The 19245-nt window shown below is 52.1% G+C and overlaps 1 protein-coding gene across 1 annotated transcript in view; it reads left to right on the top strand.

The window, feature by feature from the left end:
* LOC141986929 (retinol dehydrogenase 13-like) overlaps nt 1-19245 on the top strand; it is a 43655-nt gene that overhangs the window by 7029 nt on the left and 17381 nt on the right. The gene's annotated exons all lie outside the window — the stretch shown is intronic.

The following is a 19245-nucleotide window of genomic DNA, read 5'->3' as shown; positions in this document are numbered from 1 at the left end:
CATGCTTGGTCAAGGCATCTCCAGCTGGATAGCCTCCCCTTGGGCTCCGCCTAGCCTTGTGCGGATAACGCCCAGCACAATTCTGAGCACAGTGCAGGGCCCAGGCTTCCTGACGGAGATGGCTGGGCTGCAGGTTACCAGGGCAGTTGAAAAGCGGCTGGCAATCCAGTAGGCTGCCCATGGAACAATGGGACTGAGAAACCTTCATCCTCTGACGCTGTGGCTGCCCCATGAGGCACTGCAAACCCTTCCCAAAGCACCCTGCGGCCAGTGGGATAGCTACCCACAGTGCACTGACACAAGAGCAGAGCGTGGGCATGCGACCGCGGTTTTATTACAGCAATGGCTGCACGTCGGCGTAACTTAAGTCAACTTAACTTTGTAGTGTAGAAATAAGGAGCACACAGGACCTTGCTTCAGGGGAAAAGGCAACACGCCGCGTTTACTGAAGATACAGCAATTAGCATATGCGTTCAGTCACACCACACACACTGTCCTGCCAGTCGAGGTTCTAGTTACCAGTCCAGAGTCCGGATCAATCTAGTGGCCAGCTAGGCTGATCGCGGGTAGGGAGGAGCCGGGATCTGTCGGTCGTGACATGATGCTCCAGGGAAGTCTTGGCAGGACAAACCCAAAGTTTCATAGCAAGGCCCCCTGTTGCTATAGTGATTTTCCTTCCTTGGGACCAATGAGTTTTGCTCCCCGGCTCTTCCCTGACTCCACCCCTGCCCCACCCCCTCCGACCCCCATTCCAACCCCTTCCCAAAAGTCCCTGCCCCAACTCCGCCCCCTCCCTGCCCCTCTTGGACCCCAGCCCCAGAGCACCCACGGAGTCAGCGCCTATGACAGCCATTGATGGACCTATCTTCCATGAACTTACCTAGTTCTTTTTTGAACTCTGTTAGGGTTTTGGCCTTCACAACATCCTCTGGCAAGGAGTTCCACAAGTAGACTGTGTGTTGTGTGAAGAAATACTTCCTTTTGTTTGTTTTAAACCTGCTGCCTATTAATGTCATTGGGTGACCCCTGGTTCTTGTGTTATGAGAAGGAGTAAATAACACTTCCTTATTTACTTTTTCCACCCCAGTTATGATTTTATAGACCTCAGTCATATCCCCCCTTAGTCGCCTCTTTCCCAAGCTGAACAGTCCCAGTCTTATTAATCTCTCCCCATGCGGGTACCTACAGACTGTGATTAAGTCACCCCTTAACCTTCTCTTTGAGCTCCTGGAGTCTGTCACTATAGGCAGGTTTTCTAATCATTTAATCATTCTCATGGCTCTTCTCTGACCCCTCTCCAGTGTAAATGCCCTCCTCACTGGGGAATCTGAGCCTCACAACCATTAATAGATTCAACCCCCATGAGGAGGGCAGGGCTGTTATCGTCATTGTACAGGTGAGAAACTGAGGTCCAAAGTAGATGAAGTGTCTTTCTCAGGGTCACCCAGGCAGTGCCATTGGACCAACCCCCCGTTTCTGCATCGCTCCCACTCATTTCACATTTCCCAGAGCACCTGAGGCTCTCTGAGCGGGTGTGTCGGGGGCACAAGGGTCTGATGAGGAATCAGGGCCGATGCAAGGATATTTTGCGCCCTAGGCAAAACTTCCACCTTGCGTGCCCCACCCCCACCCCCGCACATCGGTTCATTGAGGGGCAAATCCCAACAAGCCTTTATAGCCCTAACTGCACCTGTTACGTCTTGATTATTAAAAAGATATTTCTTAATGATCAGTAATGAATACAATCATACAATACAAGGGCAGAGGGGATATTTTATTATTGGGTTATAAATCTTTTTCTCTTATAATATAAATCATACATGCTGCGAAGAAGGAAGGTCTTGTGTGTGAGTCACGTCCCTGGGAGTGAGCAGATCCATATTCTATTCCCAGCTTTTCCTCCGAATTCCTGCAACACACAAATTCTTCTCCCTTGCAAGGCACCTCAGAGGAACATCTAGAAGAGCTAGCTCTTACATAGACATATCCTTGGGCCAACATGACACCCATATGCCTCGTTTTCAATGGAATAGGCACATTGCCTCCCAAGAACTCCAGCGAGCAGGGATAGGGCGTGTGCATGGTACACCATCCCTAGAGGACTACCCTATAGGCTACCCTATTTGCAACCACTGTGGAGAAGGGTGTAAGGGGAACATGACCAAGTCTGAAGCCCAGCACCTTTTGAGGGAATTTGTGCACCAAGGGTCCCCAGAGTGAGTCCCGAAGCAGGACTACTTGCAACCACGTCCTAAGGGTCCTAGGGTGCAGGACAACACTAATCTGTCAGTTTATAGTTAAAGAGCACGTCAAATGCCATTGCATCTACGAACTGATGATTAGACAATACAGCACTGAAGCACTCGCAGAACTTCAACCACGTGAGCCGTCCTGCTCTGTTTAAAGTTATTCACATGCTTCAGGTTTCAGAGTAACAGCCGTGTTAGTCTGTATTCGCAAAAAGAAAAGGAGGACTTGTGGCACCTTAGAGACTCTAAGGTGCCACAAGTACTCCTTTTCTTTTCACATGCTTCAGTGCCTGTCGCATGGGGGCTGGAGAAACGCTGCTGCTCTGGATGGAGTTATGGAGTACAATTCCCAGGGCGCTGTGTTTTAAAAATATTAGTCTTAAAGATTTGTATTGCCAGAGGCGTCAACCAAGTTGGGGCCCCATTGTGCTAGGAACTAAATTGCTACATAGTAAATGATAAGGAGGACTTGTGGCACCTTAGAGACTAACCAATTTATTTGAGCATAAGCTTTCGTGAGCTACAGCTCACTTCATCGGATGCATACTGTGGAAAATACAAGTGGGGAGATTTTATATACACAGAGAACATGAAACAATGGGTGTTACCATACAGACTTTAACGAGAGTGATCACTTAAGATGAGCTATTACCAGCAGGAGAGCAGGGGGAGGGGGGAGAAAACCTTTTGTAGTGATAATCAAGGCGGGCCATTTCCAACAGTTAACAAGAACATCTGAGGAACAGTGGAGGGTGGAGAGGGAATAAACATGGGGAAATAGTTTTACTTTGTGTAATGACTCATCCACTCCCAGTCTCTATTCAAGCCTAAGTTAATTGTATCCAGTTTGCAAATTAATTCCAATTCAGCAGTCTCTCGTTGGAGGCTGTTTTTGAAGTTTTTTTGTTGAAGAATTGCAACTTTTAGGTCTGTAATCGAGTGACCAGAGAGACTGAAGTGTTCTCCGACTGGTTTATGAATGTTATAGTTCTTGACATCTGATTTGTGTCCATTTATTCTTTTATGTAGAGACTGTCCAGTTTGACCAATGTACATGGCAGAGGGGCATTGCTGGCACATGATGGCATAGATCACATTGGTGGATGTGCAGGCGAACGAGCCTCTGATAGTGTGGCTGATGTGATTAGGCCCTATGATGGTGTCCCCTGAATAGATATGTGGACACAGTTGGCAACTGTGTCCACATATCTATTGGCTTTGTTGCAAGGATAGGTTCCTGGGTTAGTGGTTCTGTTGTGTGGTATGTGGTTGCTGGTGAGTATTTGCTTCAGGTTGTCTGTAAGCGAGGACTGGCCTGTCTCCCAAGATTTGTGAGAGTGATGGGTCGTCCTTCAGGATAGGTTGTAGATCCTTGATGATGCGTTGGAGAGTGTTTAGTTGGGGGCTAAAGGTGACGACTAGTGGCGTTCTGTTATTTTCTTTGTTGGGCCTGTCCTGTAGTAGGTGACTTCTGGGTACTCTTCTGGCTCTGTCAATCTGTTTCTTCACTTCCGCAGGTGGGTATTGTAGTTGTAAGAATGCTTGATAGAGATCTTGTAGGTGTTTGTCTCTGTCTGAGGGGTTGGAGCAAATGCGGTTGTACCGTAGAGCTTGGCTGTAGACAATGGATCGTGTGGTGTGGTCAGGGTGAAAGCTGGAGGCATGTAGGTAGGAATAGTGGTCAGTAGGTTGCCGGTATAGGGTGGTGTTTATGTGACCATCGCTTATTAGCACTATAGTCTCAGAGTAACAGCCGTGTTAGTCTGTATTCGCAAAAAGAAAAGGAGTACTTGTGGCACCTTAGAGACTAACCAATTTATTTGAGCATGAGCTTTCGTGAGCTACAGCTCACTTCATCGGATGCATACTGTGGAAATTGCAGAAGACATTATTATATACACAGACACCATGAAACAATACCTCCTCCCACCCCACTCTCCTGCTGGTAATAGCTTATCTAAAGTGATCATCAAGATGGGCTATTTCCAGCACAAATCCAGGTTTTCTCACCCTCCGCCCCCCCACAGACAAACTCACTCTCTTGCTGGTAATAGCCCATCCAAAGTGACCACTCTCTTCAAAATGTGTATGATAATCAAGGTAAGCCATTTCCTGCAGAAATCCAGGTTCTCTCACCCCCTGAACCTGGATTTCTGCAGGAAATGGCCCGTCTTGATGATCACTTTAGATAAGCTATTACCAGCAGGAGAGTGGGGTGGGAGGAGGTATTGTTTCATGGTGTCTGTGTATATAATAATGTCTTCTGCAATTTCCACAGTATGCATCCGATGAAGTGAGCTGTAGCTCACGAAAGCTCATGCTCAAATAAATTGGTTAGTCTCTAAGGTGCCACAAGTCCTCCTTTTCTTTTAGCACCACAGTGTCCAGGAAGTGGATGTCTTGTGTGGACTGGTCCAGGTTGAGGTTGATGGTGGGATGGAAATTGTTGAAATCTTGGTGGAATTCCTCAAGGGCTTCTTTTCCATGGGTCCAGATGATGAAGATGTCATCAATGTAGCGCAAGTAGAGTAGGGGCGTTAGGGGACGAGAGCTGAGGAAGCGTTGTTTTAAGTCAGCCATAAAAATGTTGGCATACTGTGGGGCCATGCGGGTACCCATAGCAGTGCCGCTGATTTGAAGGTATACATTGTCTCCAAATGTGAAATAGTTATGGGTGAGGACAAAGTCACAAAGTTCAGCCACCAGGTTTGCCGTGACATTATCGGGGAGACTGTTCCTGATGGCTTGTAGTCCATCTTTGTGTGGAATGTTGGTGTAGAGGGCTTCTACATCCATAGTGGCCAGGATGGTGTTATCAGGAAGATCATCGATGGACTGTAGTTTCCTCAGGAAGTCAGTGGTGTCTCGAAGATAGCTGGGAGTGCTGGTAGCGTAGGGCCTGAGGAGGGAGTCTACATAGCCAGACAATCCTGCTGTCAGGGTGCCAATGCCTGAGATGATGGGGCGCCCAGGATTTCCAGGTTTATGGATCTTGGGTAGCAGATAGAATATCCCAGGTCGGGGTTCCAGGGGTGTGTCTGTGTGGATTTGTTCTTGTGCTTTTTCAGGGAGTTTCTTGAGCAAATGCTGTAGTTTCTTTTGGTAACTCTCAGTGGGATCAGAGGGTAATGGCTTGTAGAAAGTGGTGTTGGAGAGCTGCCGAGCAGCCTCTTGTTCATATTCCAACCTATTCATGATGACAACAGCACCTCCTTTGTCAGCCTTTTTGATTATGATGTCAGAGTTGTTTCTGAGGCTGTGGATGGCATTGTGTTCTGCATGGCTGAGGTTATGGGGCAAGTGATGCTGCTTTTCCACAATTTCAGCCCGTGCACGTCGGCGGAAGCACTCTATGTAGAAGTCCAGTCTGTTGTTTCGACCTTCAGGAGGAGTCCACCCAGAATCCTTCTTTTTGTAGTGTTGGTAGGGAGGTCTCTGTGGATTAGTATGTTGTTCAGAGGTGTGTTGGAAATATTCCTTGAGTCGGAGACGTCGAAAATAGGATTCTAGGTCACCACAGAACTGTATCATGTTCGTGGGGGTGGAGGGACAGAAGGAGAGGCCCCGAGATAGGACAAATTCTTCTGCTGGGCTGAGAGTATAGTTGGATAGATTAACAGTATTGCTGGGTGGGTTAAGGGAACCATTGCTGTGGCCACTTGTGGCATGTAGTAGTCTAAATACAGGATATAACAGGTGCATAGGCAAACAACAGTGGTGCGTGTGGCTGTTTTTTCCATCCTCAACTTTCAGAATCATTTTCTTTCTTTGTGAATTTTTAACAATATTACAGTTAGTAAAACACGACTGTTTTTAAGATGTGATGGTCCAAGTATAAACAAACTCACTTTCTATAAACACATTAAAATACTTTATATTTACTCCTCAACCATGTAATTGGTCTTTTTTTATCTGAAAATCTGAAGAATTCCCATCTTGCATGATAAACTATAATCTAGGCAGGGCTTCTTCTGAATTCTGTGCCATTGTTCTGGAACGTAACCAAGATTTTCAACGGTGAACACAGAATCTGCTTTTCAAACACAAAAGGCCAAAAATGCAATGTGATGGGATATCAAGTTATTGAAGAGCCCTAAATATGCATTTATGCGCCAACCCCTGTGCACCTCCAGGCTAAACTCGCCGCGCTCGGGCTCTGCGGCTCCTGGGCATGTGAGCCGGAGGGGCAGCGGCGGCTCACACTCCCAGGAGCCGCAGAGCCCGAGCGCGGCGAGGGGGGAGCCAGGGGGTGCATGGGGGCAGCTGCCCACATGCATCTTCTGCAGCCTGCAGGAGCCCCCCGGGGGGGGTGCCGGGCCGCAGCCTGGGCAGAAGGGGCGGGGAGCATGGCCGCTCCCTGCTAGCAGTGCCACTACCTTTGCAGGGCTGCTCCCCCCGTGCCGCACCGACTCCTCCACAGCTGGGGCTCGCCGCCCCCGCAAGCCGACACTCTGGCTCTCCGGTGCCTCCGGAAGGCGGCTTCTCCCTGCCGAGCCCGGGCACCGCTTTTTGGCACCCCCAACCACTTGATGCCCTAGGCGACTGCCTAGTTCCAATAAGCTTCTTTCACAGACTAAAGACTCCTTCCTAGTCTGGGCCCGACCTTTCCCCTGGTACAGTCCTTGTTAGTTCCAGCTAAGGTGGTAACTAGGGGATTTCTCACGACTGGCAGCCCCTTTGTTCTGTTGCACCCCCTTTTATAGCTTTGGCCCAAGGCGGGAATCCTTTGTCTCTCCGGGTCCCCACCCATCCTTCTAAATGGACACGTACCAGATTTAAGATGGATTTCAGCATCATGTGACCTGATCACATGTCCTGTGAGACCCCCAACCTCCATTCTTCCCGGGCTGGCTGACACGTAGGCAGGAAGGCTTGCAAGTAAACAGAGCCATTGACAGCCAAGTGTCCTAGTCAATGGGAGCCATCAAGATTCTAAACCACCATCAATGGCCCACACTTTGCATAATTACAATCGTAGCTCAGAGTTATACTTTATATTTCTAGCTTCAGAGACAAGAGTGAAACATGCAAACAAATAGGGTGAACACACTCAGTAGATTATAATCTTTTTAATGATATTTTACAAGAGACCTTTTGCATGAAGCATATTCCAGTTACATTATATTCACACTCATTAGGATATTTCCATAAAACATATGGAGTGCAGCATAACAAACCCCTTAATGAATTCATAGAATCATAGAATATCAGGGCTGGAAGGGACCTCAGGAGGTCATCTAGTCCAACCCCCAGCTCAAAGCAGGACCAATCCCCAACTAAATCATCCCAGCCAGGGCTTTGTCAAGCCAGGCCTTAAAAAGGATGGTAACCCATTCCAGGGCTTCACCACCCTCTTAGTGAAATAGTGTTTCCTAATATCCAACCTAAACCTCCCCCACGGCAACTTGAGACTGTTACTCCTTGTTCTGTTAATTGCCGGTTAAGGTTTGCAAAGCCCAAGAATCGCTGAACCCCCAGCACATTACAGGGTGCCTTCCACTCTGTGGTTGCTGCTATTCTGTGGGGTCCAGGGTTAGTTCTGCTGGGGAAATGATGTAACCTAGGAACTCCACTGTGTCCTTGTCAAATTCACATGTTTCAGGCTTGGCACAGAGTTAGTTCTGACGAAGTCTATCTGGAATGATACATACATAGCAGTCACGGAGCTCTTGATTTGCAGAGAAGATGAGAACGTCCCCTAGATGACCATGAACTGATCAAGGATGTCCCTAACGATGTCATTTGTGAAACGCTGGAAGGTAGTGGGAGCCTTACAGAGGCCATACAGCGTGATCAAATATTTAAAATGGTCGTGCTTCATTCAGAGCGCTCTCGGGCTCATCTCCTCGCTGATTCTGACCATGCTATCTGCTCCACCCAGGAGTACATTTATGAAGAGGGGTCTCTGCAGGAACTCTTTAATAAGGGGACAGAGATACTGATTGCATTCTGTGATTTGATTTAGTGACAGGTCTTCGACGCAGGGTTGGAGATGTTGCTGGCGCCCAGTGCCGAGAGGCTGAACAACAGCTTGAGTTGGTTCGTTACCCGGTGTGCTACACCCAATAATCACAATGGGGTGGAGAAGCAGAAAAGTTTATTTGAAGCTTCAAATAGGTACAGGAAGATTTGAATCTCAAATCCTGTACACAGAGCAGGAAGTTACACAGGCTTTTATACATCCTTTTTCCCAGCATACTTATCCAATAGCAAGCTGCCCCAAGTATCCGTATAGCCAGCCAATCCAGTTCCCAGCTAGTTCCCTGGTTCTCTGTATCATTTGTTAAACTATACATAAAGCTGCTTTATTCAGCATTGTTCTTCCATATCTGCCCTGTTTGGCCTTGCTTAGTTTCAGGCAGTCTGACTCTGCAGCATATTGTTGCAGATCCTCAGCAGAACTGCTGTGTGTGTCTCCAGGCGGGGGGGCCAAGGACACTTGGGCCTAGTACGCAGAGCTGCTGCGAGTGCCTCCAGGCGGGAGGGGGGGCCAAGGACACCTGGGCCTAGTGCGAGGGGGCTTCATCGACACTCGTGGTCTTCCATCCCCTCGAGTTACCTAGTGGCCATGCCCAGTGTCCCCAACAACTCCCCCCTTTGAGAACATTCAACAACCTTGGCTCTGAGTTTTCTCACTTGGGCTACTTATTTCTTTACAATAGGACTTTGCATAAGCACTCTGTGATAGCCCTGAAGAGAATGACTTATTAACTTCTGCAAAAGGGCCCTGAGACATGATACTGCACAGCATAATACCAGTAATACAAGCAATACAGGAAAGAGAAGTTTCAATAACAGGCTAAATAAACCACCAAGCCAAGACGACAAACCCCAGCCTGAAAACAAGGTTTGCAACCAATCGCTCTCGGGGGGAGTATAGGCAACCTGTGCTCCGGCTCGGGCCTGGGCCTCAGCCTGTACCACCTTTTCATAGATCTCATAACTGCTATCATTTACATATACACAACATCGGGGCCCGACGAGGGCACAAACCCTTCCTTGGGATGCCAAGAGATAGTCCAAAGCCAGCCTGTTTTGGAGGGAAAATGTCCTGAGCTGCTGTACCTCTTTATTTAATGTTTTTACTGCTGACCCTAAATCAGTAACCGAGTCCTCTAACTCTAAGGCAACTTTCTCAAGTACCATCTGCAGCCTTATAGTATAGCGGCCTATGCATGCCATGGCTGGCCCGGTAAACAGTGGCGCTATTCCCAGTACAGAGCACCCTACAAGCTTCTCGGTTGTGATTGAATTCTACATATTGCCCTCCAATGCCGTAGTCAGTCGCCGCAGGGTCTTTTCTCGTGACTCAACAGAGGTGTCTCGGGCATTTCTAATCTTTCCTTTGGGCAGTGTGGCAGTTATGGAAAGATGAGGAACTCCATGAGCTATATAACAGCTACCTGTCCAGTTGGCTGGCAGCACCTTGTAAGCCTTTTGGCCACATACAAAATAGTGACCCTGTAGGGCCCAGTAAGGACTGTTTCTTAAGGGGATTCTTGGGATATTTAAGGCTGCTTTGGCTGCTTTTTTAAACAATTTATATGCCCCTAAGGGGGCATCTTATTTTTTTGATTGGGTACAAGTGGGGGCGTTTCTAATTGTGCCGTTCAAATTACACTCGCCATAGGGACCACTACAAACCCACCATTGGCTTGCTACATTGGAAATGTTAACTGGACGGCAAGTTACATTTCCAAACCCCTTTTTTTGTGGTAAGATTATTTGTAAGAGTTTCCCTAAAAGGGGAGGAACCATTACACCCACACTGTTGGCCTCCCCTGTTGGTCTTTATCCAATACCCATCAGCCCACTGTGTGATAACACAGGAGCTCTTTCCCACAGGATGCCCATAGTGATCAGATTGGTTTCGGGTAAAACATAACACTCCCTCAGTGAGTACTGCAACTGAATACTCCTGGTCCTGATAGGTGGCTTGCTGTAAAGAGGTCTTATTCCAGAACGGCGAGTCCGTTCTTTCCTGCTCTTTGGTGGCAGCTAATTCTGCTAGGGTCAGGGGCAGCATGTCAAGGGGCATTCCCGTTTGGGGGGACAGTGGAGTTGGAGCACGTACCCAGCAATCAGCCTGGTTTGTTAAAGTAGCAACATGGTGCGCAAGCGAAACAAAGGAGTTATACTCCCGATATGCACGGTTTGGAAATACCAATACAGAGAATAACAATGTTACCCAATTAATTATCACCAGAGTCTTCCCAGCCCAGGGCCTCCAGTACCTGGGTGGGCCCATTTTAGCATTAAGGTGCCCGCTATTTGTGTCTCTTAAACAGTAGCTTTAGCCCGAGATCGTCACTAGATGAGGAGTCAGCAGGTTGGACGGTCCACTGTTCTGCTGACGAGGGGGCGGGTGCTGCCTTCAGACGAGAGTGATGGATCCAGTTCGTGTGTCCCTCGACCTTTGCCGCTGTGTGGGAGATCAGCAGGACGGTATAGGGTCCTTTCCACTTTTCCTGGAGAGGCTCGTCTTTCCAGGTGCGAACAAGCACAGAGTCACCAGGCTGTAAGGAGTGGACGGGAGAGTCCAAGGGGAGAGGCTGGGAATCCTTGGTATACCTGTGAAGAGACAAGAGAACAGCAGACAGGGAACACATATACTGTGACAAAAAACCATTACCCAACTCCCATTCCCCTGACAGAACCAGGTGCCATTCATAGGCCATGCCCTTCCAAACATAATTTCAAAGGGACTGAGCCCTAATCTACCCCTTGGGAGAACGCAGACACGGAGCAGGACGAGGGGCAAAGCATCAGGCCATCGCAGTGAGGCTTCTTGACACACTTTTGAGAGATGCCATTTGAGGGTCTGATTGGTACTCTCCACTACCCCACTGGCTTGCGGTCTCCAGGGCGTATGGAGTTTCCAGGGGATCTGTAAGGCATGTGAGATGCTTTGAATGATTTTTGACATGAAGTGTGTCCCGTTGTCAGATTCCATCCACGGGGGAGTCCAAAGCGAGGAATGATTTCCTTAACAAACTTGAGGGCCACTGTTCTGGCAGTGCAGTTACGGCATGGGAAGGCTTCTGGCCATCCGCTGAACCGATCCACTATGACAAGGAGATATTTGAACCCTGGGGTCCAGGGAAACTCAGTAAAGTCTATTTCCACACTTGTCCAGGGCCCGGAGTGGGTTCTAGGGCAGCTGGTGGCACAGGATGTCCCGGTCGGGGGTTATTCTTTTGCAGACTAAGCAGTCCGCTTGTACCTGGGCAGCCAGGGGTCGGAGTCCGGAAGTGATAAAGTATTTTCCCATTAGTTGGATAAGTGCTTCCCTGCCAGCATGAGTGGTTTGATGTAGTTTCTGCAGCACTGGCCAGATTAGGCCCTTTGGTAAGAGGACCTTCCCTTCCGGGGAATGGAGGCATCCCTCCTTTTCCCGGAGACCGAGTTTGTCAGTTAGCTGTCTCTCCTCCCCAGAGTACTGAGGGGTTGGAAGCTCCCCTACTGATGGGATAAGGGCATGCATATGGGCGTTCTCATTCTGAGGGGATGGCAGGGTGGCAGCATGCTTCGCCTCTCTATCTGCCCGGGCATTACCTCTGGCCACATCTTGATCCTCCCTTTGATGGGCTTTACAGTGTACCACCGCCACTTCTGAGGGAAGTTGTACGGCTTCTAGGAGCCGGAGGATTTGGGGCCCGTACTTGACTGGGGAGCCTTGGGCTGTCAGCATTCCCCTTTGCTTCCATAGGCCAGCATGAGCATGCAGCACCCCAAAAGCATATTTTGAATCAGTAAAAATGTTGACCCGCTTTCCTTTTGACAGTTCAAGTGCACGGGTCAGGGCTATTAGTTCGGCAAGCTGGGCAGAGGTCCCAGCAGGCAAACCTTCAGCTTCCACAGTGTCATGGAGGGTCACAAGAGCATAACTCACCCTCCTTTGTCCATCTATTACAGTACTGCTACCATCAGTGTACCACTCATAATCTGCAATTGGGAAGGGTACATCCTTTAAATCCGGACGGCTGGAGTACTGGACATCTATGATCTCTAAACAGTCATGTTTCTGTTCCTCTGTTTCTGGCAAGAGAGTGGCTGGGTTAAGGGAGGGGCAAGGCTGTAAGGTGACTTCAGAGTTCTCTAACAGCTTAGCCTGGTACCGAGCAATCCGAGCCTGGGTGAGCCAGAGCCCTCCCTTTGCATCCAATATGGCTCGGACCATATGGGGAGTATAGATTTGCATAACCCCTCCCAATGTTAGCTTCTCGGCTTCCTCAAGCACTAGGGCAGAAGCTGCGACCGCCCGTAAAGATACCGGCCAACCCTTTGCAACCTGATCCAATTGCTTAGAAAAATAAGCCACGGGACGTCTCCATGCTCCTAACAGCTGTGTGAGCACTCCTAGGGCCACCCCCCTTCGTTCATATACATACAACTGAAACGGCTTAGAGAGATCCGGCAGGCCCAGAGCCGGGGCTTCCATCAATTTTCTTTTCAGGATTTTAAATGCCCTGTCAGCCTCTGGGGTCCAATAGAAGGGGTCACGATCTGCTTCTTTTACACAGTCGTACAGGGGTTTAGCCCACAGTCCAAACTCTGGGATCCATATCCTGCAAAAGCCTGCCATACCCAGAAATGCCCTGAGCCACTTACAGTTACTTGGGGTAGGAACTTGACAGATAGCTTCCTTTCTTTCGCTTGAAAGCTGACGCTCCCCTTGTCGTATGTGAAACCCGAGGTACCGTACCTCTGGGAGGGCAATTTGAGCCTTACTCCGTGCTACCCAATATCCCCGGAGTCCAATAAAATTCAGGAGGCTCACGGTGGCTTTAAGGCAGGGGGTTTGGCCCACAGTGGCAATTAACAAATCATATACATACTGCAGAAGGAGGGCCTCCTCATTATCCCACTCCTCTAGGTCCCTGGCCAGAGCCTGGCCAAAGAGGGTGGGGGAGTTTTTAAATCCCTGGGCCAACACTGTCCAGCAAAGTTGCTTTTTAACCCTTTTTCGGTCCTCCCACTCGAAGGAGAAGATCTCCTGTGACGGGGTGGCAACTGGGATGGTAAAGAAAGCATCTTTCAGATCAAGGACTGAAAAACGGGTATACTGTCCCCCTATAGAAGCCAATAAGGTATACGGGTTAGGGACAAGAGGGTGCAGAGTCTTAACCCGTTCATTGACTGCCCTTAGGTCCTGTACCAGCCGATACATGCCATCAGGCTTCTGTACGGGTAGAATGGGAGTGTTCCAGGCTGACTGACATTCCCGGAGAATACCATACATTAGGAATCGATCTATAGTTTCCTGTAAACCTTCTCTGGCTTCCCTCTTGATTGGATACTGTTTTACTTGCACTGGGCCTTTTCCTGGTATGAGCTGAATAGTAATGGGGGTCTGGTGGGTGTCCTTTCCTGGAATCCCTGATGCCCACACGAGGGGGTACACCTGGTCTTCCCACGGGCTCCATTCTGGGGCTTGCAATGGCTGAGGGCTCAACTGCAAGGGTCATGATTGATGAATTCTCAGGGGGTAAGGTAAGGGTTATTTCGTCCTCAGTAAAATGCAGGGTGGCACCGAGGTGACAAAGTAGATCCCATCCCAGCAGAAGCATTGGACACTCAGGGAGGGATACCAGCTTGTGGGATATAGTCCTGTTTCCCAAAGCGCATTCCACTGGGGAATACACTGGGCACTTGGTGTCCCTGCCTGTGGCTCCCACCACAGTAAGGGAATCTGCTACTGGCAACTGAAGAGGCTGATTTACGGCAGTTTGGGCCGCTTCAGAGTTCACTAAAAAATCTATTTCTGAGCTTCCCACCTGCATCTTTACTCGGGGTTCCGGGGGTAGGGTGGTCCGTCTCCCCTGACACTCCTATTCCTGCTCCGCCATCGCCATCATAGGGGAACCCCCCTTTTCTTTCCTCTTTGGGCACTCATTTTTCCAGTGTCCCTCCTGTCAACACAGGGCACACTGGTTGCGACCCAGTCGTCTCTCCTGCGGGCCCGGACGGTCGCGTCCACGGCCCCTTCCTCCCCGGCCACTTCTCTTAGTGCCGGCCTGTACCGCTGTTACCATCACTCTCACTTGCTTTTTCTCCTTCTCTGTCTCTCTCAGACTATAAGCTCAGTTTACAGTCTCTAAGATTTGTGCCATGGTCATGCCCATTAAATCCTCCTTTTTTTGTAACTTTCTCTTAATATCAGGGGCTGCTCTGCTCGTAAAAATTCCCTTAATAATTGACTCAGTTGCCTGATCATCGAGGTCTGCATTAGTGTTCTGTAGAATGGTGTCCCGAATACGCTGTAGAAAGGCCCCTGGGCTTTCTTTTAAATCCTGCATTACTTCATATGGCTTTGCCCAATTATTATGTCGGACAGCCGAGTGACGGAGTCCATGCAAAAGCAACTCCTTATAGGAGGTAAGGCGGGTCATATCCCTTTCATCATTTGGATCCCACCTGGGGTCTGCTCGGGGGACTTACAAGGTGTGGGTGTAGGGGCCGAAGGGGACACCGGCTCTGCCATTACAGTGGGGGTGGGGGTCTGGGGACTAACATTAGCTGCTACCGAACCAGTCGGAGTCAGATTACAGTGCTTTAAAATATCTGGTCTAGTACATAAAGTCAGAAACAAATGCACATACATATGTTCATTCCATTTACCCATTCACTGACAAAACAAAACTAATTGGAGGATCGTGTTGTAATTAATTGACCCTCCTGGTGGCCACCACTCCTGGTCCTCTAGTTGATATTGAGGCCAGTCAACTGTATAGAATTGTTTTAATTGGCTCTTAGTCATCGGATCCGCACCAAATACCTTTCAGTTTGCTAGAATGCACTCTAGGGGCGTACACCGTGCCCTAACCCCTGAGCTCTGTCCCTGTCCCATACCTACAGGGTAACTCTGGGCGTCCCCAGGTTCCAACAGAGCATACAATCCAGATTTCAAAAGGTTCCTACCTTATCCAAGGGACCGGTTCTTCACCGTGGCCTGCAGCTGCTCCTCCCCCATGTGTAAGGGACCGGTTCTTCACCGCCGTCCACAACTGCTTCTCCACTATATGAGTGCGTTGCACCGCTGTGCCCTCTGGGGTCGATCAAATCGCGTCTCCTCCGAGGCCCCGGTGAACTCACCGGTGCGCACTGGGCGTCGGTTCTCGCCGCAATCCTTGACCTCCAGGAGGGGTCCGGGCAAGGCTAAATTGCAGCCTCGGGCCCACCCAGGGACGCCAAAAGCTGTTGCCGGCACCCAGTGCCGAGAGGCTGAACAACAGCTTGAGTTGGTTCGTTACCCGGTGTGCTACACCCAATAATCACAACGGGGTGGAGAAGCAGAAAAGTTTATTTGAAGCTTCAAATAGGTACAGGGAGATTTGAATCTCAAATCCTGTACACAGAGCAGGAAGTTACACAGGCTTTTACACATCCTTTTTCCCAGCATACTTATCCAATAGCAAGCTGCCCCAAGTATCCATATAGCCAGCCAATCCAGTTCCCAGCTAGTTCCCTGATTCTCTGTATCATTTGTTAAACTATACATAAAGCTGCTTTATTCAGCATTGTTCTTCCATATCTACCCTGTTTGGCCTTGCTTAGTTTCAGGCAGTCTGACTCTGCAGCATATTGTTGCAGATCCTCAGCATAACTGCTGCGAGTGCCTCCAGGCGGGGGGGCCAAGGACACTTGGGCCTAGTACGCAGAGCTGCTGCGAGTGCCTCCAGGCGGGAGGGGGGGGCCCAAGGACACCTGGGCCTAGTGCGAGGGGGCTTCATCGACACTCGTGGTCTTCCATCCCCTCGAGTTACCTAGTGGCCATGCCCCAGTGTCCCCAACAGAGAGAACCATCCTTCTTGGTTACCAAGAATATAGCGGCACCAAGGTTAAAGTCCTTCTGCAGGTTTTCCTCTAGCTATTCCCAGGGGGCTTGGAGCTGTGGCTCAGAGAGAGCATAAATGCATCCGAAGGGAACCTCTGTTCCCTGGCCAAGTTCAATAGGGCAGTTGTAATGGCAGTGGGGTGCTAGGGGGTCTGACTTAGGTTTGTCAAACACCTTGGCAAATTCCAGGTATTTGACAGGAATCTTCGGTGTGGCTGGGCCTGCTGCTTGCCTCTCCTGGAGTCTTGGGGGTTGGAGTGAACCACAGAGCATGGTTGACTGTGGACAGGGGCTCAGGAGGCATTCTCGTTGGCACTGCAGTGAACAACGATTACCAGCCAATTAGGGAGTCATGGGGAACAAGCCAAGGGGCACCAAGAACAACTGGTGAATGTGGGGCACAGATCACCCTGAACTCCATGATTCCCCGTGACCGCTGCTGGTGATGATCTCCAGAGGTGATGTTTGATAGGTGACAGGCTCCAAAGAGAGAGGTGACGCCTTGATGGTCTCAACGAGCTGAGGGGAGTCCTTGTGGAGGGTAGGAACCCGATGACCCTTGACAATTTCTTGATCAATGAAGTTACCAGCTGTGTCCGAGTCGACCAATGCTTCCAAGTGGAGGCTGGGCATTGCAGGGTGCTGAAGGGGAGGGTCAGACGAAGTGGAGTGGTGCTCCGGTTAGGGGTGTCAGGATTCCAGTGGGGTGGCTCATGGTGTGGTGGAGTGAGGTACTGACCCAGCTCCGGCCCTGCTGCTGGACCTGGGTCCTGGAGTTGTCTGACCCAGAGGGGCAGAGGGTCTTGGTTGGGTTTGATGCCGGTCCGTTTCATCGGCGGAGAGCTGGGATGGAATTTGGTCACTCTGCGTTGGCTCGGGGTCTGGCAGATTACCTGGAGTCATATGAGGGGAAGGGGCTGGTTCTGGCTGATACACGTCTTTGCCTGCCCTCGTTCTGTTAGTTGGCTGCCAGGCCCGATGCATGGCTCGCTCCGGGCCCCTCGGCTAAGGGCTTCCACCCCAGCTAGTTCAGCTGTAAAAGAGCCTCTGAGTCCTTGCCAGCCGTGGTGCCAGTGGCTGGCTGCACTTTGGACTACCAGGCGTTGGGAGGGGGTGCAGACATAGGTGCCAACTGCCTCTCCACCTGGGGGGGGTGCTCAACCCCCTGCTCCACCCCTTCCTCGAGCCCCTCCTCTGCCCCACCTCTTCCTGCCCCCCTCCACCCCACGCCTCCAGGGCTGGAGCACCCACAGAGTCTGCACCTACGGGTGCAGGGCTTCTGCTGTGGTAGTTCCAGAAGGGACCTCCACGTCATTCAGCCTGCACCCTTCCTATGCCTGGTCTTTTCTGGGCTGCTCGAACTGCAAGCTGCCAGGGCCTTGCCTGGCGGCTGTGGTGGAAGCCCGGGGAAATGCCAAGCGTAGATCCAGGAATCAGGCGCCAGTCTCAGGGTGAAGCTGGTGTCAGAGCCGAGGGGCCAAGCTGAAGGGCAGAACTGGAGTCAGAAGCCAAAGCCTCAGCCGAAGGGTGAGCCAGAGTCAGAGCCGGAGCCAAGAGTCAGAAACCAGAACGGAGCCGGCAGGCTGCTTGCTTTCCCTGCCCCCCCCCACCCCCCCCCAGCCCCGGAGGCTGTATTCTCACCCCTGTTTTTTGGACCTCTGCCCCCTTTGGCGCACCGGGAAGCTTGGAGCCCCCACGGGCAGTGGGTGGGAAGGGGGGCTGATTGCCAAATCTTAGAGACCCTCCGTGGAGCAGCCACCGACCCGCCTGAGCCTGTGAGCGCCGTGGGGAGGGGGCGCCCCGGCCCTCGCGCAGCTGATGCAGCCTGCCCCCCGGCAGGCACTGAGATCGGCCTGGTTCAGCGGGGGGTGTGGGCCGAGCGCCCGGGGGGCCAGGCGGCTGGCTGCCCTCCAGCGATTGCCTCATGCTGGGCCCGGCAGGGGGGTTTGGGCAGCCCAGGCTGGGGTGCGCCGGAGGCACTGAGTGAGGAGCCGGGGCAGGGAGAGGCGGGGGGGGAACAGTTGAGGGAGAGAAGGCAACTAAAGCTGGGGTGACGCAGTGCATACCCACATAGTGAAACCCCCTGCCCCCCCCCGCCCCCTGGGCCCTGTCTGGCCGTCCTCCCCCTCCCCCTCCAGGGCCCCGTCTGGCCGTCCTCCCCCTCCCCCTCCAGGGCCCCGTCTGGCCGTCCTCCCGCTCCCCTCCAGGACCCCGTCTGGCCGTCCTCCCCCTCCCCCTCCAGGGCCCCGTCTGGCCATCCTCCCCCTCCCCTCCAGGACCCCGTCTGGCCGTCCTCCCCCTCCCCCTCCAGGGCCCCGTCTGGCCGTCCTCCCCCTCCCCCTCCAGGGCCCCGTCTGGCCGTCCTCCCGCTCCCCTCCAGGACCCCGTCTGGCCGTCCTCCCCTTCCCCCTCCAGGGCCCCGTCTGGCCATCCTCCCGCTCCCCTCCAGGACCCCGTCTGGCCGTCCTCCCCCTCCCCCTCCAGGACCCCGTCTGGCCGTCCTCCCCTTCCCCCTCCAGGACCCCGTCTGGCCGTCCTCCCGCTCCCCTCCAGGACCCCGTCTGGCCGTCCTCCCCGTCCCCCTCCAGGGCCCCGTCTGGCCGTCCTCCCCCTCCCCCTCCAGGGCCCCGTCTGGCCGTCCTCCTGCTCCCCCTCCAGGGCCCCGTCTGGCCATCCTCCCCCTCCCCCTCCAGGACCCCGTCTGGCCGTCCTCCCCCCACACCCCCGGGGCCCCATCTGGCTGTCCTTCCGCTCCCCCTCCAGGATCGCGTCTGGCCGTCCTCCCCCACTCCCCCGGTGCCCCATCTGGCCACTCTCCCCTCCCCACACCGAGTCCAGGCCCCAGGGAGCTGAGTGCTGCCCCTCGCCGGCAGGGCAGGCAGGGGGCCCAGCTCCCCAGGGCCAGCACCGAGACCCCTCTGCTCCTTGGGACAGAGGCGTCCTCCGAGCTGCTCTGACTGCCCCATGCCGTGCGGGTCAATCAGTGCCGCTGCTCGGCCCCTCTGGGCAGCCAGCCCTGCCGGTGGGCCCGGGGGTGGCTGTTCCTACGGGCAGGGCATCCGGGGTCTACTCCCTCGTTGTGGGGGGGGGGCTCCTCACCCCTTCCCCACCACCTCCCGCGGTCGCCTTGGGATCTGCAGGACTCCTGCTGCCATTGCT

This window comes from Natator depressus, chromosome 4 (assembly GCF_965152275.1).
Source record: "Natator depressus isolate rNatDep1 chromosome 4, rNatDep2.hap1, whole genome shotgun sequence".
In the NCBI taxonomy this organism is placed as follows: Eukaryota; Metazoa; Chordata; order Testudines; family Cheloniidae; genus Natator; species Natator depressus.
Note: the sequence above shows the minus strand (reverse complement) of the source record. Positions and strands in the feature narration are given on the sequence as shown.